The following is a 25,414-nucleotide window of genomic DNA, read 5'->3' as shown; positions in this document are numbered from 1 at the left end:
CTCACAAGACGCCGGGGACGGACGCTCGAGCGGGTCAGATGCCGTAGCTGGGGCCACCCACACGGAGACGCCACCAGCCTCTACCCCCCCGGATGCCAGCCCCTCGGCACCTCCGAGGCTTGGGCTCGCCGTGAAGCTGGAAGGCTGTTACTTATTCATGGGCTGCCCGAGCCGGCCAGGAACTGCTTTGTGTCAGCTGAATAGGACGGTAATTCAATCTCCAAATGGGACCTGTTCAGCACAGGGCCTGTCTGTCATAATGAGTCACGCAGATAAAAAGAACACGGCTTTCGGAGCCACCGGTGAAAGTTGTGTTCTGACAGCAGGTACTGTTAGAGGACCACCTTCTCTGCCTCGACGTCTCCCCCCGAGTCCCCCCCACCCCGAACACTCCCCGTGAGACGCGTGACGGAGAGGGAATCACCTACGGGGTGTACCGTCGGGGGAAGGAGCAAGGGGCCACACAGGCGCCCCCCTCCCGTGCCAGAAGCGGGCACGTCTGGAGAGACAGAAGGCGGAGACGCTGGGGAATCGGCAAGAAAAAACTCCGGGGCGAGGACGCCAGAGGAAAGGGCCCAGCCCTGCCCGGGGTTTATGTGGTTCAGGGCTTCACGGACGAGATCACGGTAACAGCAGGGGCTCGGGCGGCAGGAAATGATGGCGCTAACTAAGCCCTCGACTCCAAAGAAGGGCCTGAGAACCAGGCCGGGAGGGGGGCCGGCGGCTCTGGCTGCCCGCACATCCCACCTGGCGGAGGCTCCGGCCTCCTGGCAACATTTTCTCGGGATTATAAAACCTGCATTTCATCCGAGGTCCTTGTCTCTCAGCCACGTGAAGCCTCATTGCTAACCATCCCCCGCTCGGCCCCTGCGACACGCCCCTTCCTTTCTTCGCTCCCTCACCCCTGCAGCTTGGACCCGGCCCCGGGAACCACACTCCCGCAGGTATATCCCCTGGTTCTCGGGCCCCAGCAGCCCAGAGGGTCCGGCACTGAGGCAGGCCAGTCCGCTGGCCACTGACGTGCCACTGTCCCCCGGCTCCAGGGGGCGGGGGCCGCGCCTCTAACGTTCTGTGTTGTATTCTAAGCACCTGCACAGGGTCCAGACAGAGTAGCTCCTCAAACAGTTGCAGAAACACCAAATGATTGAAGCCTGCAACGTCACATGCCTTGGAATATGCATCAGTCAGGGTGGGCTGGGTTATGCTGTAGTAACAAATAACCCTCAAATCTCCGTGGCCTGCAAAGACGGGGCTCTATTTCTTACTCATCCTCTGTATCTATGGGGCATCGGCTGTGGCTCTGCTCACACCATTCTCACTCTGGGCCCCAGACTGATGGAGCCAGAAATAGAAAATAGGACAGAGTTTGGAGCGGTATAAATAAAACTCCCACAGCACACAGACATTGGAGTTCTGCACTGGGATGTTCCGCTGAACGAAGCTTCCCATTTTGCCCACCCCGTTCCTTTCCTGTCGTCAGGTCCTGGTGCCGACATCACTTCTCCAAGGAGGCTGTGCCCACCCCTACCCTCACCATTTTAAAATGCTCACCGTCAGATGCCCATTAGAAAGCGAGGTCTCTGAGGGCAGGGCTCCCATCCATCTCACTGCCCACAGTGCCCCCAGGGACAGAGGAAATGCTCCATAAACATTTGTCCAATAAAAGGATGAATGAATAAAATAGCATTTTATGGGGCACCTGGGTGGCTCAGTCAGTTAAGTGTCCGACTCTTGATTTCAGCTCAGATCATGATCTCCTGGTTCGTGAGTTTGAGCCCCACATCAGGCTCTGTGCTGACATCTCTGAGCCTGGAGCCTGCTTCAGATTCTCTCTCTCTCTCTCTCTCTCTCTCTCTCTCTCTCTCCCCCCCCCCCCTTCCCTCCTTGCTCTCTCAAAAGAAATAAATAAACTTTTAAAAAACAGCGTATTACACTGGAGGAACCACAATATTTTCGTGTAATTAATTATAAAATTAGGGGCGCTTGGGTGGCTTAGTCGGTTGAGCGTCCTACTTCAGCTCGGGTCATGATCTCATGGTCCATGAGTTCGAGCCCCGCGTCAGGCTCTGTGCTGACAGCTCAGAGCCTGGAGCCTGTTTCGGATTCTGTGTCTCCCTCTCTCTCTGCCCCCCCCCCCCAACTCGTGCTCTGTCTCTCTCTGTCTCAAAAATAAATAAGAAAAAAAAAATTTTTAATTATAAAATGAGCGTGTTCAAGAAGCAGTCCCACCAAATGTGAAGTACTATGATATAATCCCTGCTCTGAGATCACGTAGTGAGAGTAACACAATTATAACAGAAGCTTTGGGGCTCAGATAAGGAATCCTGAAATTAACGACAATGAGGATTTGTCAAAGTCTTCTCTGCACTCTTTGCTGGGAGAAAATATTTACAACACTTGATCAGAACCAATTCTCACGAATAACAGAGCGAGCTGGACTTTGGGGGCTCGGTGCAAACCCCCCGAAGAGATCTGTGTCTGTTCTCATACTCGCGGTCTATCCCGCAAACTTCCCACCCAGACCGGGGCCTCTCAGTGCACAGCTCACGAGAAGGGGGAGAAGGAGCGTAAACGTTATCGGTGCCCTGTGTCACGTCAGCTCTACTGACTCTGGCTATTAGTATTTCCTGAAAACGTTTTGATTATCTGGTGAATCTGGCTAATGTGTTAGCATGGGATGGACAGGTTGAGAAAATCAAGTCTGTGGTAAGAAAACGACCATAGGTTACGATGACCCCTGAAATGTACCCCTGCCTTCCTTGGTATAAGGATATAACCCGTGTCTATTTGCTACAAGATGGCATTTGATGAGTAACGTGCAAGTTATTCACCTTGTGCCTAGAAGCATAGACACCCCAGCGACTCCCCCTCCTGATTTCTCCAGGGTCTCCCTGGATCCCTACTTATGAATTGCCCACTTGGGAAAATCCCCACTGGTCCGGATCTGCTGAAAAGTACCTTCACAAGCAGCCAAGGAGCCTTCCAGGGGGCGGACAGATAAACAGACTGGGGTCCACCAGACGGTGGAATCTCATTCGGCACCAAGATGAGCCGTCAACCATGAGGGATGAGCACAGGGGATTTGGGGGGCGCTGAGCCACTTTCTCGATACTGTGATGGAGGATACATGTCATTATACGTTCGTCCAACCCCCCAGAATGGATAACACTGAGTGAGCCCTACTTAGCAACAATGTGTCAACAGTGGCTCATCAACTGTAGCAAATGCACTCAGGTACCACCGGCTGTGAGCAGTGGGGAAACCCTGCCGGGAAGGGACACGAAGCACATGGGGAGTCTCACTCTCTGATCAACTTTTCTGTAACTCTAAAACTTGTCTTTTTAAAAAAGGAATTTTTTAAAACCCGACCCCAGGAGCCCCTGGGTGGCTCAGTCAGTTCCGTGTCCCGGCTCTTGGTTTCGGCTCAGGTCCTGATCTCACAGCTCGTGCGTTTGAGCCCCACGTCTGACCCTGAGCTGACAGCACGCAGCCTATTTGGGATCCCCTCTCTCTCTCCCTCTGTACCTCGTCCCTCTCCCCTGCTCGTGTGTGCACGTGCACTCTCTCAAAAATAAACATTTAAAAAATAAATTAAGTTAAAAAGTTAAACCTGACCCCAAAGTACCCCACCGCCTTCACTGCTATCCTTGTGCAGACAACACGCATCTACACCACCCAGGGTCCGGGGGGTCCGTGGATTTCTTCCCCTTTGCCACGTTGAGCTCGTCGGGACCTGCTGGCTGGGACCCGCTGTCTGAGGGCAGGAGTGTGGGACGACCGTGCTCATGGCCACCTCCCCAGCCCCCAGAGAGGCAGCCGGCCCCAGACAGGGCGTCCTAACCAGCTGTCACATAAGAGACATCCATTCTCTTGCGTTTCCGCTTGGCCATGAATGACGGAACATTAACAAGTGAAAATTGAAAGCCGAGCTCAAAAACCTCCCCCAGGAAGAGTAGTGAGGTCTGCTACGTCCTCCAGAGACGCAAGTCAATAAAAGAAATTCTAGAGAGCCGGAGACATGCAGACGGCTCTATAAATTAGTGGTGTGCGAGGGGGCCTCTGCGGCCGGCGTTTCCGCCCCGGGTTCGAGGCCGTGTGCCCGCCTCGTTCGCTCTGTCCCCGATGCCCGTTGGTCTGAATGGTTAACCCCACCTTGAGCACCTGCTGTTTCTGTGGGCTGATCACACACCCCCGTGCTGCCCCCCTCGGGCGGGCTTTCTCACGGTTTCTCCCAGATCCTAGCCTCTCAGCCGCAAGGGAAGAGGGGGCAGGAACCGCCATCCGAAACCTCACCGTCGCCCAGAGACAAAGGCTCTGAGGGGCAAGACAGCAGGCCCCCCACACCCCCGGGACGGTGTGTACCAGCAATCGGGGCCCCGGAGCGGGGCCTTGCATCGAATTAAACACATTTACTGTTCACGAGCAATCTCACCGGAGTAATCACCTTCCGTGAAAAACGATTTTGCCCTCGCTAAAGGCCCCAGACGAGCCACCCGTGGAAACCTCGGTCACGGACACGGCCCTCCTTCAGCCTTGCCTCCTCTTTATCTCCAAACCGAACTTTAAAGTATGGAGTGACTTTCTAAAACGAAATTGCTTCAGGAATTCGCTTTCTGTTTGTGTGTTGATTACCAATTACTGGCGTTAACAGCAGCCGCTCACCTCCGAGCGCCCATTCCGTACCCAGCCCTGCTCCAAGCATCTGACGCGGAGTGTCCCCCGACCCGTGAGGAAGCCCCCCCCCCCACGGAAGCCACTCGCCCGGCGCGTCCCACAGCCTGGGGGGCGAGGGGTCCGGGTTCGAGGCCGCGGCCTGGAGGTTCAGCACCGCCCCGAGCGCCAGACGGTCCGTGGAGACCGACGGAAAAGGGTATCACGCCCACGGCCAGTGTCTTCCGGGAAAAATCAAATTTCCTTTCCGATACGTGAGAAATACCCGCATGGGCCCTGGGAACCGCTACCCTGAGAACGTTCCGGACCAGCTCCCGGGAACGTGGCGAGCAGGGGTGGCGAGACGCCCCCTGAGGCTGTGGCCCCTCCAGGCCTCAGAGGTGCTGCCACAAGCTGGGAAGACCCGCCGTGTCAACCGGCTGCAGCACGGCCCTCGTGGTTTGTCCCGACCACGGAAAGATGCCGCGTCATCAGTACAGGATCACAGAGCGCGTCAAGCAGTCCCACTTCCCGCTCTGTGGTCTGCCGTGTCCGACAGAAAGCTAAGTCATCAGCCAGATCAGGCCTCGCGGCCCGCGCCTCGGGGACAGGCCTCCCAGGGGCTGAGGACGCTTCCTCCCGACAGACGACTTCCCGGCCTCACGCCACCTCGTGTTTGGCCCGGACCCCGGCCGCCTCTCCTTCCCCCGGCACCGTGATTGCGGCCCTCAGCTCTTCTCTTATAATCAGCCTCGTGGGCTGGGAAGTGCCCATTAGCGCCTGGGAATTCACTGCAGCATAAAACAGAAAAACAAACTGGGCTCTGTTGGTCCTGGAGTCGTGGGGGACAAAGAGGGTGACCCTGCTGGGGGAGCACTGGAAAATGAGTCACGCGTGAGGACGCTCACTCCGCGTGCTCGCTCCGTGGCGGGGAGGGAGCCTCCCAGGAGCCCCGGGGGGAGCGGTCCGCACAGCGAGGGTTGTTCGGAGGGGCCCCACCAGACCCGGGCCCTCCCACCACCACGGCTGACGACTCTGGCAGCGGCCAGCGTTCCCCGGGCCCACTCCCATCAGGCCACCCGCGCTGCTCTGTTCCCGTCCCCACGGCTGAGGCACCGAGGCTCTCGGACAGAGCAGAGCCCAGAGTCAGAGCCGCGTCTGCCCACCGCACCCCACAGCCCCCGCCTTGGTGCCCCGGCAAGGGCCGAGCCCGACGCCATGGAGTTTCCCCGTTTGCCTCCAGGACTTCGACGGCTCTCGGTCTCGCGTCGCGGTGTCCCGTGCACTTTGAGTCGGTCTTGACACGTGGGATCTGGTTTTGCCAACATTTGTGGAAGGAAGGGCTGCCCCTCCCCCATCGCGTAGCCCGGGCCCCCTCGTCAAAGACCAGCCGGCCGTGCGTGCGTGCCTTCACGTCTGGACCCTGTCCTGTGTCCACCGTGCAGGGTGAGTGAGTCCCGGAGGCCTGCTGCGGACACAGTGCCCCCGGCGTGGACGACTGAGTTGTGCGCTAGAAGTTTTGTTCAGACAGCAGATCTCACGTTTGGTGTTCTTACAGTGAAAGAAACGTGTTGTAAATAAATTAAAAATAAAGTCTGATTGTAAGAGAGAAGATGGCCCCCTGTCCAGGTGCCCCAAGGGAGCCCCGAACTTCAGGGAGGCCCTTGCTCTGCCCGGAGCTCTGAGGTCAGTCCTAGAAGCCAGACTGTCCCGGGGCGAATGTTGACATGTGTCTCTTTAACAGCCAACATCAGCTGACATCGACAGACGTGTTCTGAGTGCCAGGCCCCACTGAACACGTTTACTCCTGGGGGCGACGGCCTCATGAGTGAGTCCCGTGATCACGGCTATTTTTTGGCCCTGCTGGAGGCCACATGGCTGAGCCTGGCAGCCTCCCTCGGCCAGACGGTGCTGGGACCACCACGGGAGCCACGCGGCCTCCCCCTGCGGGCGGGGGGCCGGCAGGAAGCCAGCAGCCTCCTCAGGGGACCACCACTGACGCTCGCAGACCCTGCTCGACCTCACACATCCCCACCCCTCGCCTGACCCTCGCTTTTGAGTGTGAGGCGTGGACCAGATCCACCCCCAAATCCCCCGTTCTCTAGACCTCTGTGACCTGCACGCCTGTGGACCGGCCGGTGGTCTTGAAGATGAAGCGGTCCCCCAGCGGCCGCCTGCTGCCGGGCACCAACCTCGTGCTCCGAGCGGACGGCAAAGCTCCTGCCTGGGCGCTCGACCACGTAGGATTCGTGGCGCCCACGCCCTCACTGGCCACGGCCACAGAGGCCACAGCAGCACCTCCCCAATGGCCGTGAGGGCCACGTGGCTGGTGTGAACACGAAGTTAGGGCCTGGGCGGCCGGCAGACAATGATGGAGCCCGTGGGAACGGTCACGGTGCACAACAAGGAAGCCTGGGGACCATCCCACGAGCTGCGTGGAAGAAAGCGGGTTTCTACCGAAATCGCCTCACAGATGGGAAACCACACCCCTTAAACGTGGACAGAAGGAGAGCCCGCCCAGGTCACATCCCGGAAGTGGATGTCTGCTGCCCTCCACACTCAGGTGCTCGGCCCCAGACTGATGGAACCCACAGCGGGAACACTCCCGAGGTCACACTCCGGTGGGCAAGATGGGGACAACAAATATTCCCACAAACAGGACCATGCCAGCTCGCACATGCGCTGAGAGGAAAATAAGTAAGAGGGTATGAGAGGAAGGGGTGGGGTGGGCAGGGCAGGCCTCTCGGAGGAGGTGTCCCGTGACGAAGGCTGAAGTGATGAGTGAGGAGCAGTTGGCTGAGACACAGAGAGAGAGTCCCAGGCAGAGAGCACAGCATGTGCAAAGGCCCTGAGGCAGACTCTCCCACTGAAGATTCCACCTCTCACTGCCAGAGGAGCTGGGCTGTGGGACCGAGGGGTCTGTCACCTCCTCCTTTTAGACAAAGGAGAGAAGTGCAGAGGCCGACTTCACTCTGAGGGCCTCTAAGTGGCTCAAAGTCCTTGCTCGGGATGGGAAACCCAAGAAGGCGGGGAGGAGAGGCCCCGTGCCTCCAATGCAGCCTCACAGCTGCCGGCGTCTGAGCTATGGGGCAGACACGTGTCACCTCGGTGAAGAGGGCAGTAAACCCAGCCCTGGGTTGACACTGACCCAGATCCAGCAGTCGCCCTACTCATCATCCAGTCCAGGAGGCTGAGCCGTCAGACAGGACCTCCGCACTGGGGTGGGAAGGTGAACAGTATCGCTTCCAAGGGGCCTCAACACCAAGCGCAAATTAAAGTGTGTGCAAAGCGCCCCACCCGCACCCCACCTAACACCTGTGGGTGGCGCCCAGGAGTCACGGAAGGGACTTCCGCCCACGGACGGCCACGGTCAGCGTGCACAGAAAAGCGTTCGCCGAGGTGTGGGGGAAGCTGCCTGCGCGTGTGGCCCGACCCAAACCCCGACTGACCCGCGGGTTGCAGGTTGGCCAGTGGAGCGGCTGACGTGGGACAGACTCTCCCGGGGGTGTGCCTGGGCCAGCCGCCAGCACGCGGGGGTGAAACCCGCAGGAGCGAGCCCGCTGTTGGCCAGGGGGGCCTGGGACCTGCCGGGCTGGGGGCCCCACCCCACGGGACCGGGAGAGACCGCGCAGCAGCGGTTTGCTTCTCCCCCAGCCAGCCGGGCCACCGGCCCACCACCCTCCCAGCCCACTTGTGCAACGGGGACAAGACGATAGGCAAGAATTAGGAATCCTGCAGCAGTATGTTGTGGGGTCTCTGCCTCCGCACCCCGAACTCACCGCTGCCTCCTCCGACACCGCAACGTGGTGGACCAAAAGTCTGTGTCCCTCCAAAATTCCTGTGTCGCAGTCCTAACCCCCAAGGTGGTGGGGTCACAAGGCGAGGCCTTTTGGGAGGTGACTGGGTGTGAGGGCGGGGCCTCGGGAACGGGGGATTTGTGCTTTTCTAAAAGACACTGCAGAGGGGCGCCTGGGGGGCTCAGTCGGTGTGGAGTGTCTGACTTGGGCTCAGGTCACGATCCCACGGTTCACAGATTCAGGCCCCGCGTCGGGCTCTGTGCTGACAGCTCGGAGCCTGGAGCTGCTTCGGATTCTGTGTCTCCCTCTCTCTCTGCCCCTCCCCTGTTCATGCTCTGTCTCTGTCTCAAGAATAAGTAAACATTAAAAAAATTTTTTAAACATTAAATGGGGAGGGGCAGAGAGAGAGGCAGAGACAGAATCCCAAGCAGGGTCCACCCACAGAGCCTGACGCGGGGCTCGAACTCATGAACTGTGAGATCGTGACCTGAGCTGAAATCAAGAGACGGACGCTTCACCGGCTGACGCCCCCCCCCCCCCCAGGTGCCCTGGGCTCTAAACAAGGGGAGTGGGCATGAAAGGAGGGTTCAAAACAGAAACGGGCTCCAGGATGGAAGGAGTCACTGGACAGTCACACAACTCGAACGCCCCGAGCCGGGCCCAGGGCCTCCTGACTCCGGGGCCTGAGGGCAGCCCAGCCCAGGTGCTGCCACCCCCAGAAGAGTGAAATCGGGACCCACTGCCACCTCCAGGTCCGGGGACCGGTCTTAGCCCTTGCGACTCTCACGGGACTCACGCCCGTGCACACGCGCGCGTGCACACACACACACACACACACACACACACACACACACACACACCTCTGTGTTCGTGTGGACCCGAGGGCACCGTCCACAGGCCGGCAGAAGTGAGCACAGAGTGCACGCGTCACTAAGCATTATGTCCTGAGTTTGGACACATGTTGCCTTTCTAACTTTTCTATAATAAGTAAAGACAGATATCACACTTTGTGTCCTCAAGGGTCTCAAGACAAGAGTCGAGAAAGCACATTTCGTTCCCTCCAACAGGAGAGAGAACGGCTCCGTGCAAGGCACCTGGCCCGTTTATCACCAACGCCACAACAACGGATGTTTGACCCAGAAAGGCCACTTCTGTAAGTTTATCTGGAAGGGTAACAATGGAGGTGCCGGCAGGACGCCTGGGCGTTCAGTTGGCAAAGCGTCCGACTTTGGCTCAGGTCATGATCTCGCGGTTCATGGGTTCGGGCCCCGCGTCGGGCTCTGTGCTGACAGCTCAGAGCCTGGAGCTGCTTCAGATTCTGTGTCTCCCTCTCTCTCTGCCCCTCCCCCGCTCATGCTCTGTCTCTCTCTGTCTCTCAAAAAATAAGTAAACATTAAAAAAATAATTAATTTAAAAAATAACAATAACGGACGGATGTGACGGAATCAACACCTCTTGCAGAATGGGGTACGTCCTGTAGGCATTGTTCACAGAAAGAAAACAGATAAAGCATAACAGAGAGAACAGAACTGACCTAATACCCCCCCAAAACACGGTTAGCCTTTTAAACCACATTTCCCAACTATCTCCACAACACGAGAGTCAAGCTTACCAACACTGAATGTTACCTATGACGGCTTTGACAGGATGTCTCTACGGGTGATTTAAGTTTCTTCTGAATTATTTCCTACGCTTTAAAATAATTTCTACGATGGGTGAATGTTACTCTACTCGTCAAGTAAAAACAGCCCAGAATTACCGTAATTACAAAGAGAAACAGAACGTGCGTGGTAATTTTTGCTGCTTAAAGAGTTAAACAGTGAGGACGCTGCACCTGCCCTTAACGCCGAGGGCACAGCAACGTGGACCCTGTGGTTCTCCGTGGACGTACGGCCTCCTGGTTTTCCGCCCGCACAGCGGCCGTGAGCTGTAGGCTGGCGGACGAGGGCGTAATGGGAGACAGACGGGGCTAAGGAAGCACCACGCCAGCTCCTGGCCCCCGTCAGGCACTGAGTGTGGGGCGGGATGTAATGGGCGTTTATTTCTTACAAAACCGATCGATGCAGGTGCTCCCAGTTGGGTGCAGGTCCCCCCCCCCGCCCCTCCCCAGGGCTGCAACTCAGGGGGCCAGGTCCCCGCCATCGGCTCCCCATCCCCAGGAGCCCGCAGGCCTCAGCACTCCCAACTCCTGGACCGGGAGGTACAGCCACCACGTCCCTCCTCTCAGCCCACGGGACCAGGGCTGCCGGGAAAGGAGCTCCCACCTAACAAGCAGCTTCCTGCCACCACCTGACGCCACGGAGAAAATGTCCACCCCCAGCGGTGGACTCCTCGTGGCGACCGGGAGTCCCTTCCGCCCAGGGGAAACGAGGGGAGTGAATGGTGCTCCCGTCCTGGTGGCACGAACGAGACAACGGCCTCGACGGGGAGGGTCTGAGGCCCGGCTGCCCGCCCCCCCCAAGACGAGGAACAGGGGTCGTGGGAGCATGCCACGATTCCATGCGGGGGCTCCACAGCAGCAGGTGCAGCCGACCCCCACCCCCACCCCCCGCCACCGCTTGCGCCCCTGGGCTCAGGATGACCCAAAGTCGGGTATGGAGCAGGACCGAGTCAAAGCTCGTGCAGAGATGGGGCTGCACAGGAGCCAAGCATGTGGGCGGTGTGGGCAAACCCTCGGTGGGTCCGGGAGACCGGGGGGGGCCGGGAGGGGAGACAGGCAGAAAAGAGCGTCTGCCCCTCTGGCACCAGACGCGAGGGGCGATTCCTGGCAAGCTGTCCCCGGGCTGTGTTTCACCCCTCCCGTGCTGCGTGCTCTCTGGGGCCATGTCGCGCCCGCCGCCCCCCACAGTTGCCGATTCCATCCTTAAACCCCCCGCCCGCCCTGGGCACGTGGGAGCATCCTGCAGCCGCGTGTCGCCAGCTCACTGTCCGGGCTCCACGCAGAACTGCCTTCGACGCCACCTCTGTGCTCTTTCTACTGGACGCAGCCCTCTGCTAAGTGTGAGCATTTGGTCCCACGGAGACTGACCCGGGCGGGGACCTGCCACCAGCACATTCAGACCCGTGCGCCCAAGGGCCCCCCCCCAGCACCGTCTTGGCACCCAAAATCCAAAGCATCGTTCTCTCAAACATCCACGCTAACAGCAACCCTTTGCCCAGGAAAGCCCAGAGTTACGCAGCTGTCTGAAGACCCCTCTCCTGCAGCCCAGGAACCCAGGGAGGGCTTGTTTTCTGAACCCATCACTGCTTTCTGGGGCGCAGCATCAGGGGGGGACAGGGCGGGTGACGGGGAGAGATAGTTCCCTTCAAAACAAGCAATTTGCTCCTGTAATTTATAATTCAAGCCTGCGCCCTAAAAGGAAATTGCCGTGAATAAATGCGAGCCTCCTGACCCTGCAGGAAAATAGCAAAGAGATTTCAAGCAGTGTTTTCTTGAACAAAATTTACACAGCCTTGTTAAAAAAAAAAAAAAAAAAAAAAAAAAAAAAAAAAAAAAAAAAAAAAAAAATCCCCACCTGCTTTGTAAATGTCACAGGGCAGCTGCCAGGCGGAGATTGGGAAGGCTTGGGCGGAGCCCGGCTGCTTCTGAGAGCAGAGAGGAGTCCACGCCCGGGTCTGGGCTGTGGCTCCAGCCCTGGCCTCTCACTTAAGAGTGTCACAGCCGAGTGGGGCTTTCTGGGGGGGATCATTGCCTTCACGCGTCCCACAAAGACTTTCCGTGTACCTCCGCGTGGAGTGCCGCTGGGCGGGGCGCAGAGGGGTCGGTCACATTGGCTGCCCCAGGGGGGCCCCCAGGGCTCAGAAAGTCAGGCCCAAATGAAGGCATCGCTGGGGCAAAGTGCAAGACAGGGGGTGTGATGGTGGCCGCGGGCGACACCCAGTTCTCCGGGGAAAGCCTGGAGCTGGGTCTCTCTCTGTCACAGACCCTCTGGGACCAGCGTGTGTGACGCGCCTCAGGCACCCCCACCCAAATCAGGCCCTGCAGGGAGACAGGACAGGCCTCCAGCTTACGTGAGGTTGGACAGGGGCCATCTGGGAAAAACCCACGGCAGCCACCCGCAGGCTCCCCGCCCGCAACCCCGGGACCCGGAAGAAGGACCCAGAGGAGTGGGTGTGGCCTCTCTCACTGTCTTTAACAGAGAATATGATCCCCAGTCTCTGATGTTCCTTTGAAGGAGCTACCAATGTGCTACTTTTTAAACATCCCTTTCAGGGGCTCCTGGGTGGCTCAGTTGGTTGAGCGTCCGACTTTGGCTCAGGCCATGATCTCGCGGTCCGTGGGTTCAAGCCCCGCATCGGGCTCTGTGCTGACAGCTCGGAGCCCGCTTCGGATTCTGTGTCTCCCTCTCTCTTTATCCCTCCCCCGCTCATGCTCTGCCTCTCAATAATAAATAAAACGTTAACAAATCTTAAATTAAACGTCCCTTTCAGTATCTGTTTTACCTTGCTTCAAATACGCCCATGCTGAGAATATCCAAAATCAGAGAATGAAGAGCTGGTCATAAGCCAGACCGTATTTCGAACGTGGATACATTTAGGAGCAAAGAGCGTTACCACGGGATGCCTAGCCCAAGGTGCTAGCTCTATTCCCCGTCCTCTCTCTACTACTGCACCGGACCCCCCGGCGCTTGAAAAGACCACACTAACGGCTCAAGAGACTTTGCAAGAGGAAGGAGCCGCGGTCCCCGGGGCGCAGGGGGGCCCGGTGAGGCCAGGCTGGGTGTGGGCACAGCCGGCGCGGCGAGGGCTCGCCTTGTGACTTCAGCCGCCCCCCCTCCCCTGCCCATCCCCCTCCAGCAAATTCTACAACCTTCTGCTGGCTGCACCAGGTGCCAGCCAGATGCCTCCGGTTCTGAAACGCCACGCGGTCCCTGAGGCGTGACAAGCGTCTCGCTCGTGCGGGCGGGCGGGCATGGGAATTTTCTTATCTGTGTTGATGTATTTCTAAGAGGCATGAAAACTCTCGAATCTTCTCTGCTCTGCCTTTGGAGAAAACGCGGCCCCTTTCAACTATGAAAAAAGGAGTCAACCTTTTGGAAAAAACAGACACAGGGAGGATCATGTTTCACTGAGTAAATTGACGAAAGGTCAAAAAGCTTGATCTTTACCACTGATGCACTTTGTCTGAAAGCTGAGCTGCCGTTTAAATATTTATGGGCAAGCGCTGTAAGGGCCCCTTGCGGTCGCCTAGTCCAATAGGGGCCAGGCTGCGACCATCTGACAGGAAGGAACCCAGTTCACCTCCCGGGAGGGTCTGTGCAGGGAGAGGCCCGCGTCCCCACTTGGGAGGGTCCCTCACGGGCACCCTGAGCTCGCGGCTTCCCACAGGAGGGAAGAGCATCGTGGATAGGAGGGAACATCACGACATTCTCCGCTCTGGCTGCTGGGACACCAGAAGCAGCGAGGCCCCAGCCACTGTGCTCACACCCAGCACCCAGGTCTTGGCGGCTAAACGTCGTTCTCCACCAGAGGAAACGAGGGTCTGTCACGAAGTGGCTAATTCTGGGACCGGGACAGGGAAAGTACCAGATGAGCCTCGAGCATCGTATTAGCCCAGAACTCAGAGCCTCACGGAGCGCCTGGACCTGGAGAGAGGCCCCCTCAGCCCCTTCCTCTGGGCGTTGAAATCCGTGACGGGAATACGTCTAACGGCTGAACAAAGCAACAGTCTATTAATTGATACTAACAAAAGTAAATATAAATATAAATATATAAATGGGGAGAAAGAGGAAAGCTTTTCCTCGAGGAGAAAAACCAAGAACGATGGAAGGACTCACACAGAAATCGCCACGTTGTAACTGTCGTAAGAGTACTTGATACAAATAACAGCAATCGAGGCTACAACCTGGCGGAGCTTGATGCGAAACAGCTATTTCCTGCCACGTGGCCTCCGTGGACCTCCCCACAAGCTACTTGCCCATCACAAAGAGGACCTTGGCGATCTTACTGCAAAGAACTCGGTGGCGACCCCTCAGCCAAGTGATCCGTGCACACGCGTCCTCCACAATGGGACAAACCCGCGGCCTGTGTTCGCGAGGACTGGCGCCCCAGGAGGCAACGTCACCCGAACGTCATTCCTGCCAGGACGCAAAACCTGAATGCGATTGCATCGGGGCTAAATTTCCTGAGCTTGAACCCACGAACCGTGAGCTCATGACCCGAGCCCAAGTCGGACGCTTAACCGACCGAGCCACGCAGGCGTCCCTATACTAGAGGCTTTAAAACAAACAGAAGTGAGGGCTCGGCAGGAGCATCTGGACGGGAGGTCCTGCCATGGGGCTCCCGCGTCCGTCCCCACTGGCCGCAGGGCACTGCTGGCCACAAGCATCCCACTCTTTCGTTGTCCTCACGTTCCAAGAGGCAGGACTTTTGTAAGAAGAGTTTGGATCTAAGATCCCAGAATATCGATCACACCCCATTGGCCCATCTCTGTTTCCCTGGTGCCTGCCTGGGCTCAGCCTGAGGCCTGCAGGGAAGAGGAAGGTCCCTGCATCAGGGACAGAGCCCCCCCCCCCCCACACACACACACTGGTTATCAGATGAAGGGGGAGGGAAGAAGGGAGAAGGGAAGGAGGGGGAGGGAAGAGGGAGGGGAGGGAGAGGAAAGGGAGGGAAAGGAAGGGGAAGGAGGGAGGAGGGAAAAGGAGAGATGGGGAGGGAGAGGGAGGAAGGGGGGGAGAGAAGGAGGAAGGAGGAAGGGAGGGAGAGGGAGGGGAGGGAGGGAGGAGGGAGAAGGAGGGGAGGGCCAGGAAGGGGAGAGGGGAGGGAGCAAGGGGGAGGAGAGGAGGAGGGAGAAGGGAGGGGGAGCTTCCACAGGGTCTGTTTCCCACTAGTTTCACCCCACAGACCGCGTGTGGGGAGCCGCCCCGTGGCGCCCCGACCTCCAGACCTGCGGCGAGGAGGCTGTGTCTCCGACAGAGGGCCATCTGGGATTCGAACCCACCCAGCACACAAGGCAGAGACGGAGACGGGAAGACGGCCTCGCGGCTCTTCTCGCGGTGGCCAGGAGGGACGCGAGTGGGCGGAGACAACGGGGAGGACCACCCTCCGCAGGGAAGGGCCCAGAGCCTGGCGCGGAGCTGAGAGGCGGCCCGTCTGGAGCGAGACAGCAGCCTGGGCCGAGGCCGGGGATCCGGGCTGACCGGCGCGTGGGCCGCAGAACGCGCACAGCAAGCGCGGGCAGATGGTCCCGACCCGGTGTGACACCCGAGACGCTGGGCTGGACGTCAGCGGGTGGGATCCGAGGGCACACGCGTCGGGAATGCCGGCAGTCTGCCCCGGGGCCCTGTGGTCAGAGTAACGAGGGATTCGGATTCGCGGACCGCGACCACCATCCGGAAGTAGCAAGTGGTTCTTCAGACACCTGCTCCCGGACCTGCCGGCTGGAAAGCTGGCCCTCAAATACGCGTATCTGCGTCCTGATCCACGGAATAACCGCGAACGTGATGCTGTTTGGGGAAAGGTCTTGGCAGATACTTGGGGTTCTTGAGACGACATCACGTTGAATTACCCAGGTGAACCCTACCTCTAATGACTGCCGTCCCTGGGACGGACACACAGACAGAGGAGGAGGGGACTCGTTGCAGGGACGCGGCCACGAGTCCAGAAGCTGGGGGTGGCCGGGAACGGTCTCCCGAGAGCCTCCGAAAGGAGACCTGTCCTCCCGGCACCGTGATCGAAGGCCACAGACGCCTGCCCAGGTTTTCAGACGGCCGGCTCTCCACCAATGCCGGCTCAGCTCAGTGTCACCGGTGGCCTGCCCCCCTGGGGGCCTTCCTCCCACACCTGCCTCCACTGAAGAGGCTACAAAGGATCACTGGCCTCGGATCTGCCCACCAGCTCATAAGAAGAGGTCTGTTGAGGGAGCTTTTATGACAGCTTTTACCTCCCGGACAGGAGAGCTACAAGGTGCTGGTGCCATTTTTCCCAGCGTGAGCACAAATGTGGTGGCTGGAGCCACAACCACCATTTTGTGACCTGGAGGGGGAAAAAAAAAAAAAAAACCCCAAGAGAATGACAGAGACCCCAGCCCTGAATCACTGCCAGTAGCTCCCTACTTTCGGGCTTCTTGATGAAAAATGAACACCCCCCCACCTCCACCCATTTATTTAAGCCACGGCAAGTCACATTTTCTTACTTTTACATGATGTAATTCCCAGCTGATACATTTCCTCACCAAAGAGGACTTCCAAAACACTCCGATAACGTTGTGCCCTCCAGACTCCAGACATCTCTACCGCGTTACCTTCACTCATTCCCCTTGGTGCGTGAACTAAAGTTACATTGTTAACTTACTATCTGCGATCCCCGCCCCCCCCCCACCCCCTGCCACTGGAATATAGGTTCCCTGAGGACAAGGACATCCTCCCTCCTATTCACCACCTTGTCCCCGATGCCTAGACCAGCCCATGGAAAAGAACACACTCAATGAGGATTTGTTTGATATTCACCTCAGCACCATTGAAATTTGAGGCTGGGTAATTGCCTGTTGCTCGGGGCTACCGTGTGCACTGCAGGACCCTTGTCAGCAACACTGGCCTCTACCAACTAAATGCCCGCAGCAGGCCTTCCCCAGTGACAGCCAGCGCCCCCTGGTGGCAAACCACCTGGTTGAGAATGGCGGGCTTGCCAAACACATGGTTGGTTGGTTGGATGGATGGAAAGATGGATGGATGGATGGATGGATGGATGGATGGATGGATGGAAAGATGGATGGATGGATGGATGGATGGATGGATGGATGGATGGATGGAAAGATGGATGGATGGATAAATGGATGGATGGAAAGATGGATGGATGGATGGATGGATGGATGGAAAGATGGATGGATGGATGGAAAGATGGATGGAAAGATGGATGGATGGATGGATGGATGGAAAGATGGATGGATGGATGGATGGATGGATGGATGGAAAGATGGATGGATGGATGGAAAGATGGATGGATGGATGGATGGATGGATGGTTGGATGGAGGAATGGAAAGATGGATGGATGGATGGATGGAAAGATGGAAGGAAGGAGGATGGAGGGAGGGAGGGATGATAAGTGGGTGGGTGGACGGATGAGTGGATGGATGGATGGATGGATGGAAAGATGGATGGATGGAAAGATGGAAGGAAGGAGGATGGAGGGAGGGAAGGATGATAAGTGGGTGGGTGGACGGATGAGTGGATGGATGGATGGATGGATGGAAGGATGGATGGATGGATGGATGGAAAGATGGATGGATGGATGGATGGATGGATGGAAAGATGGAAGGAAGGAGGATGGAGGGAGGGAGGGATGATAAGTGGGTGGGTGGACGGATGAGTGGATGGATGGATGGATGGATGGAAAGATGGATGGATGGATGGATGGATGGATGGATGGAAAGATGGATGGATGGATGGAAAGATGGATGGATGGATGGATGGATGGATGGATGGATGGATGGAAAGATGGATGGATGGATGGATGGATGGAAAGATGGATGGATGGATGGATGGAAAGATTGAAGGAAGGAAGGAGGATGGAGGGAGGGAGGGATGATAAGTGGGTGGGTGGACGGATGAGTGGATGGATGGATGGCCCTCTTCTAAGTGCACATAGTGATGGCCTCATTCTGAGAGATGATGACAGAGAATCTCAAGAGAAAATGCCACTAAGGAGACAGCCACTTATTGTCAAGTGCATCTGATGAGAAACAACCATCGGGCCAGCGTCTGTGTTCGCTTGCCCTGGCACATAATTTGGGACGTGACATGACGCGGCCTCAGGCTGGAAGAGGGTCGCGTTTTCAGATCCTGCACGTCCAATGGGATTTCCACAGCTGCTCGCTCAGAACCGGTCTCCACCTCTCCGTCCACGCTCCGAGGGTGCTGAGACAACATCAGTCGGAGCCCCAGATCCCGCACTAAGGCCACGACGCTCCGGTCCCCAGGAAATTTCCACCGAGGGAGACGGAAATAAACACGCACCCTCAGCCAGGCCCGACTCCCGCAGCACGACTCATTAAACCAATTACATCACTTGCCTGGCAGGATTATTTATGGAAATAGGAAATCATGTCCTATCAGCTAAACACTGTCTCCGAACCGGCGGGTGAGCTGAGTTCATGGTCACACGGTTTGGGCGGACTGAAGCATCTCTGGCTTCTGCCAGCTCCCTCAGGTCTGTCCAGCACGCCACACATCCCCTCACGGTCTCGCCGTACCTCCTTTTCCAGGCCGGGAAGGGAAGCCAAGGGGGCTTCCACAGCTCGGCTAAGTCACCAAATGAGTGATTTAACAAAAACGTGAGAGTTTCACGGCAAATCCTATGCCGGGTCAAAAACACAGAGGCCAGCATGGCAGGCCAGGAGCGAAGATGAAGAAAGCAGGAAGGGGAGGCTGTGGAGAACCGAAGAGAGGACAGCCGGCCGTCAGTGCAGGGTGACTATGACCACACAGAAGCAGAGCTGGTGGTGCGAGAACCTCTGATTTCTTTCAAGAAGACTGCCAGAAAGCTGGAATATTATGGGAAATTTGTGCACTTTTGCTTTTAAATGCTGGTGACAAACTCAAAACCGAAAACACAACATGTTTGCAGACCTTATCAGGGCGTTTAGACCAACACGTTGTGACCTTCACCCTGTTTCTCCTTGCACTCCTACATTCCTCAAGAGCGTCTTCGAGGGACTGTCTGCTTCTCACCTAGGGATGTGTTCCGCCCTCAGGAAAACAAGGAAGTCCCCCAAGGAAAGGACAGCCTGTGTTAGAAAAGGAACACGAGATTCCCGAGAGGCACGGCTCCCACTTGGGAATCTGAGAACCAGTGCCTGTTCCGATCTTCACGGGGGGACACGGTTTGGGCCAAACTGCTAGCACATCCACAGAACGACTCCCTGTGCGGGTTCCCAGCAAACGCAGGGACTGTTCTCGGCGGAGGGGCTGGGTATCAGCCTGGCAGGCCATCTGGGTGCCACCCGCCTCCCCGGTCCTGTGTCCGGGGCTGGCTGGCCAGTTCTGCAGAAGGTGCCACCCCCTCGACCTGGAGCAGGCGCCCCTCCTTCTGTCTTAGGCACGAACAGCCCAGAAGCCCACTCGGGGGAGCCCTCAACATGCGATCGGCACCCCAAAACCCAACGCCAAGCAAAGCGAGGACGCGGGCCATCACTCTCACTGCGCTACATTCCCGAACGGTTCACCTGTCCTCTGACCTGCAGGGGCAAAGCGTGGGGGCCACACGGGGGCGGGGAGGGCAGGGCAACACCCCTGCAGGCCGGGGCACCCCGCTGTAAGCCGCAAGGCCGGGTTAGACAGAATGGGGGTGGTGTCTCCCCCGAGCCACCAGACCCGCCCCCCACGTGTATTTGGTGTCATTGCTCCAGGGGTCTTTTTTTAATTAGGGCAAAACACACACGACGTGGAAGCGACCACCTGAACCATTTCAGTGTGTGTCACGCGGCTCATGCTGCTTGGCGGGCGTCACCGCTGTCCAGTCCCGCGTGCACCGGCCCGACAGACCCCCTCCCCCCCCGCTCAGCCCCCACAATCACCAATCTGCTTCCTGCCTCTAAGGACTCGCCCCCCTGGGCTCTTCACCCACCATGTGGCCTTTGGCGTCTGGCGTCTCTCACTGAGCGCATTTTCGAGGCTCACCCGCGTGGGGGCAGAGCTTTGTTGCTCTTTGTGGCTGAACACGGTCCACACTGCAGGAAGGAACACGCTTCGTGCCCTCGGTCAGGCACGGACGGGCACCTGGTGGGCTTTGTGCTCACAACCCTGTCTGGTTCCCCCCCGTGGCTCGACCCTGTTACGCGCATTTCATAGATGCCGCAGACACGGAGCAAAGTTCCGAGGGACCAGAACGGCGGCCTGAAGACCGACCACACGGGGCGGAGCCCAGGCGTCCCTGAAACCCCACCCGGTCGGCCCCCAAACAGCCGTCGAAAGGAGACAGCGGGTCCCGCCCCGTTCTCAGCTCCGTGGCACCCGTTCCGCTGCCGTAGCCTCGGTCAGCCGGGCCTCGGAGCAGAAAGGCCGGGCTGCTCTGGACTCCCCACTCGCCTGCCACCAGCCCTGACCGTGTCAGAGGCTCCCTGCCCCCCGTGCCACGCCGCCCGCCACGGCCCTGACCGGGACGTCCCCGTGCTCTCTGGGTGTGCCCTCTGCAGTGACAGCCCTGGGGTCCCCGCTCCTCCCCCCGCCCTGAGCCCTGGACGCCTCCATCGGACGCTCCCGAAGGCCCCCCCGGAGACCTGTGTCTGTTCGGCCGCACGGCACAGACAACCGGGCCTCAGAGAGGCGAGAAGAGCCGCCAGACCCGCTGATCTGGGGGAGCAAACTGCTGCTCGGCCGCCCGTCGGGCCTGCCCCCTTCCCCCCACCCTCCCGCTGGGCCTGCAGACCGCCCCCCCCCCCCCCCGGGAACAGGCCGGCCTCCGGAGAAAACCCTGTCCGGTGTGCTATCCGGCCTTCCAGCCCACGGCCCCATGCCACGTCCTCCCAGCCTCGTGCAGCCTCCCTGGAAAGCAAACACCGCTCTGCCCTCCTCTGGGACACCTGCACCTCGACCCAGCGCCCCCCCCCCCCCCGCTAGCCCCCCGGCAGGAGTCCTGTCCAGCAAAGACCCTCCTTCAAGGCCCAGACTTGTTTCCCACTTAACACACGTTGCAAACTCGTGCGACCGGGGATCAGGGTGTTAGGAAGCGTCTCGGCCTCCCTTTGTCCTTTGCCGAGGGGACGGCACACGCCCCACCCCTCTCCCACGGCTACGCGGAGCCCAGAACCCCGCGAACACCCTGCCACAGAACCCAAGAGGCCACCACACCTCCGGGCCACACGAGAAGGAAACGCAAACGAGGAAGGGGGACGTCGGAGCCACGCGGCTCTGCTGGACCTGACGGGTGGCAGTCGGGGCCGCCGACGGTTACACATTTAAATCACTGCCGAGGTTAAATGAGACGGCTGTGCCAAGAGAGGGGCTCCATCTGCCAGGACGAGGATTTGATGATGAAGCAAATCACTGGTGCAGCCGCGCTGGGCCCGGGGCCCACGGGCGCCCGCGGCCAGGCGTTTAGCGGGCCGGCTTGCACGGCAGCGGGGGGCGGAGAGGCGCTGTCGGGGCCCGGCCGCCACTTCCAGAACCACCCGCGGCCCGAGTGCACCTGCCAGCTGGCTGGACGCCACGTGAGGGGCCGGGGACCAGATGGCTGCACGAGCTCTGGGAGCAGAAACGGGAGAGGACGGGGGCACCCAGAGGGACCCTGACAGGCAGAGGGGCCCCGGGGGCCAGCGCCAGCCCCCCTGCGGCACAGAACACGCGCACGCCCGCTCCAAAGCGTCTGCAGCCTGGACGCTGTCCCCACTGGAGACCAGTTTCCAGACGAAATCCTCATGCAGAGAGGACACGTCTTCTTCGCGGTGAATCCTCTAGCCTTCGGAAAGAGAACACATTGTTGCGGTCTCTTTCAGGTTATTGAATAACACGTGCGTTGTCTCCGCACGGTTCAGTCTGCAGTGGTTTGTTCACAAACTAGAGGAACGTTAAGGGGACGGACTTCCACGTGGCTCCACGGTGTTCGTTTGACTCGTTTACTTCTTTCTCGGAAGCTCCCGGGTGACCCGGGCAAACGGGTCAGGCGTCCAGACGCCCTGTACCCACATTCGCTGGTGGACGTCGTGCGGGCCTTCGCCAACAGGGTGTGCACACGGCCTGCTTTGATTCACTGATACAAGCCTTCCTCGAACTTCCAGTTAAGCGTCGGGCCTGGGGGGCTCAGGGGTTGAGGAGTCCAGCAATGAGGCCCCGAATGCGAATCCAAGGGTGAATGAAAACAGCCCTCAAAGTAAAATGCGATGCTGGAAAATCATCGCCGTGAGACCCAGTGAGAAGAGCCCAAGGATCCGAATGACCCCAGCCGACGGGTCAGGTCAGCTGCCAGACGTGACCCACGCTGAGGGGAGGAGGGACGCCCTGTGGAGTCAGGCATCGGACGAAACCAGGCCCACCTCCATCAGGCTTTGCTTCTGTTCCAGGCACTGTTCGCAGCTCCCAACTTGGACCACGACGTGACTCCCCCAGGTCTCCTACGGCAGACCCCTCCGCCTCCTCCTCCCCCCAGACTTGGCGGGTCCTCCTGGCAGCAGGCTCACGGTCCCGCCAGATCTCACAGCGGCCTTCCACCCACGGCCTCCCCTCCCCCCCCCGCCTCTCTCCACCACACTTTCCAGCTTCCCTTCCAACACACTGCTTGCTCCAGATACCAGGGGGCAGACAGAACATTCTAGAGCACTCGGGAGCTCTCACAGCACTCCCCCCCACTGCCCCACTCTCTGTCCAAGCGCTGTTCCCCAGACCTAAGGGACCCCGCCAAGCCCCTGGAGTCACCCCCAGACATCCCTGTGTTCACAGTGGCCCCTCGCACAGGGCCTAGCGGCAGGTGCTCAGGACAGACCCAGTGAATGCACAAATGCACGCTTCCCCGACAGTGTGCACATGACTCGGGGAACTCGCTTCCAAATGGGACTCACGCTCGCCTCCTGAGCGACCACCCCTCGGGGTCCCTGACTTGGAGAGGCTGTAAAGGAAGCTGAGAAGGCCTTTCCGGTCACCCAGGAAACGTGACCGGAGGCAGGTGGCCCAGGCAGGGGCAAAGAGCACCCCACATTCTAGACAAAGACCCCAAAACGGGGCTCAGACAAGCACAGAACCACCCTGCTGCCCACAGACACCAGCCTTTCCCCAAACCCCGATTCCGGCTGCTTCCTTGGTCAGTCTCACCGTCTTGAGTCGACTCAAAACGTCAACACACGCGGTACGCAGGCCCGTGAGACCCAGACAGACAAGGGTTCTGTGAGCCAGAGCGTGTGCAGGGCACGTGGCCATTTTCCCGGCTCTCCCACGTTTGGAAGCGTGCTGGTTCCCGACTCGGTGATGGGCTGTGACCTAGTTTGAAAAGCCCTGGGGCCCCTGCTCCTCACTCGAGAACCAAGTCCCTCCAGCCACGTCCCTGCCACCTGACACAGCCCCAGCAGACCCAGAGGCTTCCGAGAGGAGCACAAGAGGCGACAGACACACTGGGGCCAGAGCAGTGTGGGGCGTGTGGGGGGTGTAACAAAGTCACCCCGACCTCTCACGGCACCCGACGCAGAAGAAGCAGGGGCCGCGGGAGAAGAGGAAGAAGCAGCAGGACCCAGAGGGGCCCACAGGGGCGTGAGCAAAGCAGGTGGACGTGTGGTACCACCGAGGCTGGCTCGGGGCGGGGGGGATGGGGGTCCACCGTCCAGCGATTCGAGGTTGAAACCCAGGTGCTGATGGATTCAGGGACCACAGGACCCAACAGAGCCCATCAATCAGCCCGTCTCTGTGCCCCAGCGGGGCTCAGCAGAGAGGCCGCGTAAGCTTCCCACGCCTCGTAACGAAGGACTGTGGACGCTCCACAGCCAGTGAGCAGTCCTGGAGGCCAGACGTCTGGTCCGGGCGGCTCACCGGGTTCCCGGCCCCAAGTCCTCGGTGCAGGTGCGCGACGCCTCCCATCAGGGCCTCATCGCCATCAACGCCCGGGTTCCGGGGAGCAGACGTGGGGTCTCACTGGGGCACGTTTGGAACCCTGCCGACTGGAAGCCTGACAGACCGGGGCTCCGGGGCTGGCGGCCGTTCTGCCACCAGGGGCGGGAAGGAGACTCTTCCTTCTGGCGCCCCTGGGGGTGCTGGACACCCTCCCCTCCCAGGTTTCTCCATGGCTCCAGCCCACCCCTCCCCTCCCCTTTCCGCTCACTCTGGTCTGGGAAGGAAGGGCTCTCCGTCCCCTTGCGGTCACCCACCCTGAGCGAGATGACTGGACCGGTACCGCGTTCCAGGCTGGCGCCGGGGGCTCCGCCATCCAGAAGCCTCGAGGGCTGCGTGTTCCTTTGGCCAGGATGCGGCTCACACATCGGGGGCAGAGGCTGGATGCCCCAGCGGAGACTCCCAGAGCCATCAGCAGTGCATGGAGCTGTGCAAGCGGCCGTGGGCAGGTCTCCCTTGTGGCACAGACCACGTGCAGACAAGTGGGGCGTCAGCACCCTTCCGTCTGTCCCCCCTCCCATCCTTCCTAAGAGGCCGGGGAGGGGACTTGCCAGCAGGCCTGGTTGGCCTGAGAAGCTGGTCCTCGTTCAGGCCCACGCAGCCCTTGAGGGACAAAAGCAGCTTGGCAAGCACGTGGAGAGCCCGCACACCCAGCTCGGACGTGGTAGAGAATCACTCTTTGGTAAACACCGGCTGGAAACTGAAGGGTGGCTCCTTCTCCGTGCCCCCCGCCCCCTCGCTGCATCCGGAACGTCGCAGGGAGCCCGGAAAGCTTTCCTGCAGACAGATGTGGAGGTTCGCAGCTACCTGGGAGATGCGGTCAGTGGCGGCCTGGAGGGCTCCGGGCACGAAACGGGGAGCGTCCTGTCGGCAGTGGTCAGAACGGACAGAGGCCGCCATGCCTCCCCCCACACGCCCACCCGTGAGCAGGCAGACGGGGAGGCCGCGGCCCCGGGCTCCCTCCTGCCCCTGGAGTGACGCCCTGTGGGCGCGGGTAGAGGAGACCAGCACTAGACAGATGGCCTCGAGGGGCGGGTGGGAAGGTGTACAGTCTGGCCGGGTCGGTCGGGCCCCCGGGGGTCCCCCAGGCCCAGCTCGCACCTGCGGCCTAGCCCCCTCCTCACGCGCCCCGTCTCTGAGCCCCTCCTGCCTGCCTCCCTCTCCTCGGGCCGCCTGTCTGTAACCAGGGCCTCTCAGCTGCAGCCAAACAGGAAGAAGGATTTGATGAGTCCTTCGTTCTCCTTTTACGTGTGAAATTGTGACGAAAAACTGCTTTAAAGACACCTTCCCTGCCGCACCAAGACCCTGGCAGTCTCCCTCGGGGTGAGGGAGGTGCCCGACGCCCGACCCGGCCACCGTCCACGTCGCCCCAGCGCTGCGACGCGTGGGATTCCGGAAAAGAGTCGACCGAACTTCAAAGCCCGGTGCGTGGGATTAGT

General features: G+C 59.4%; 1 protein-coding gene across 1 annotated transcript in view; it reads right to left on the bottom strand.

The window, feature by feature from the left end:
- The window catches only part of RIMBP2 (RIMS binding protein 2), a 194,217-nt gene extending 178,809 nt beyond the window's left edge, over nt 1-15,408 (bottom strand). Inside the window, exon 1 of the mRNA XM_042911528.1 lies at nt 15,337-15,408. The gene's annotated coding sequence lies outside the window, so the exon portion shown is untranslated. The remainder of the gene's footprint in view (nt 1-15,336) is intronic.
- Between the last annotated feature and the right edge of the window lie 10,006 nt (nt 15,409-25,414).

The sequence above is a fragment of the Panthera leo genome, chromosome D3, assembly GCF_018350215.1.
Source record: "Panthera leo isolate Ple1 chromosome D3, P.leo_Ple1_pat1.1, whole genome shotgun sequence".
NCBI lineage: Eukaryota > Metazoa > Chordata > Mammalia > Carnivora > Felidae > Panthera > Panthera leo.
The sequence above is the reverse complement of the archived record's forward strand: the minus strand, read 5'-3'. Positions and strand labels throughout refer to the sequence as shown.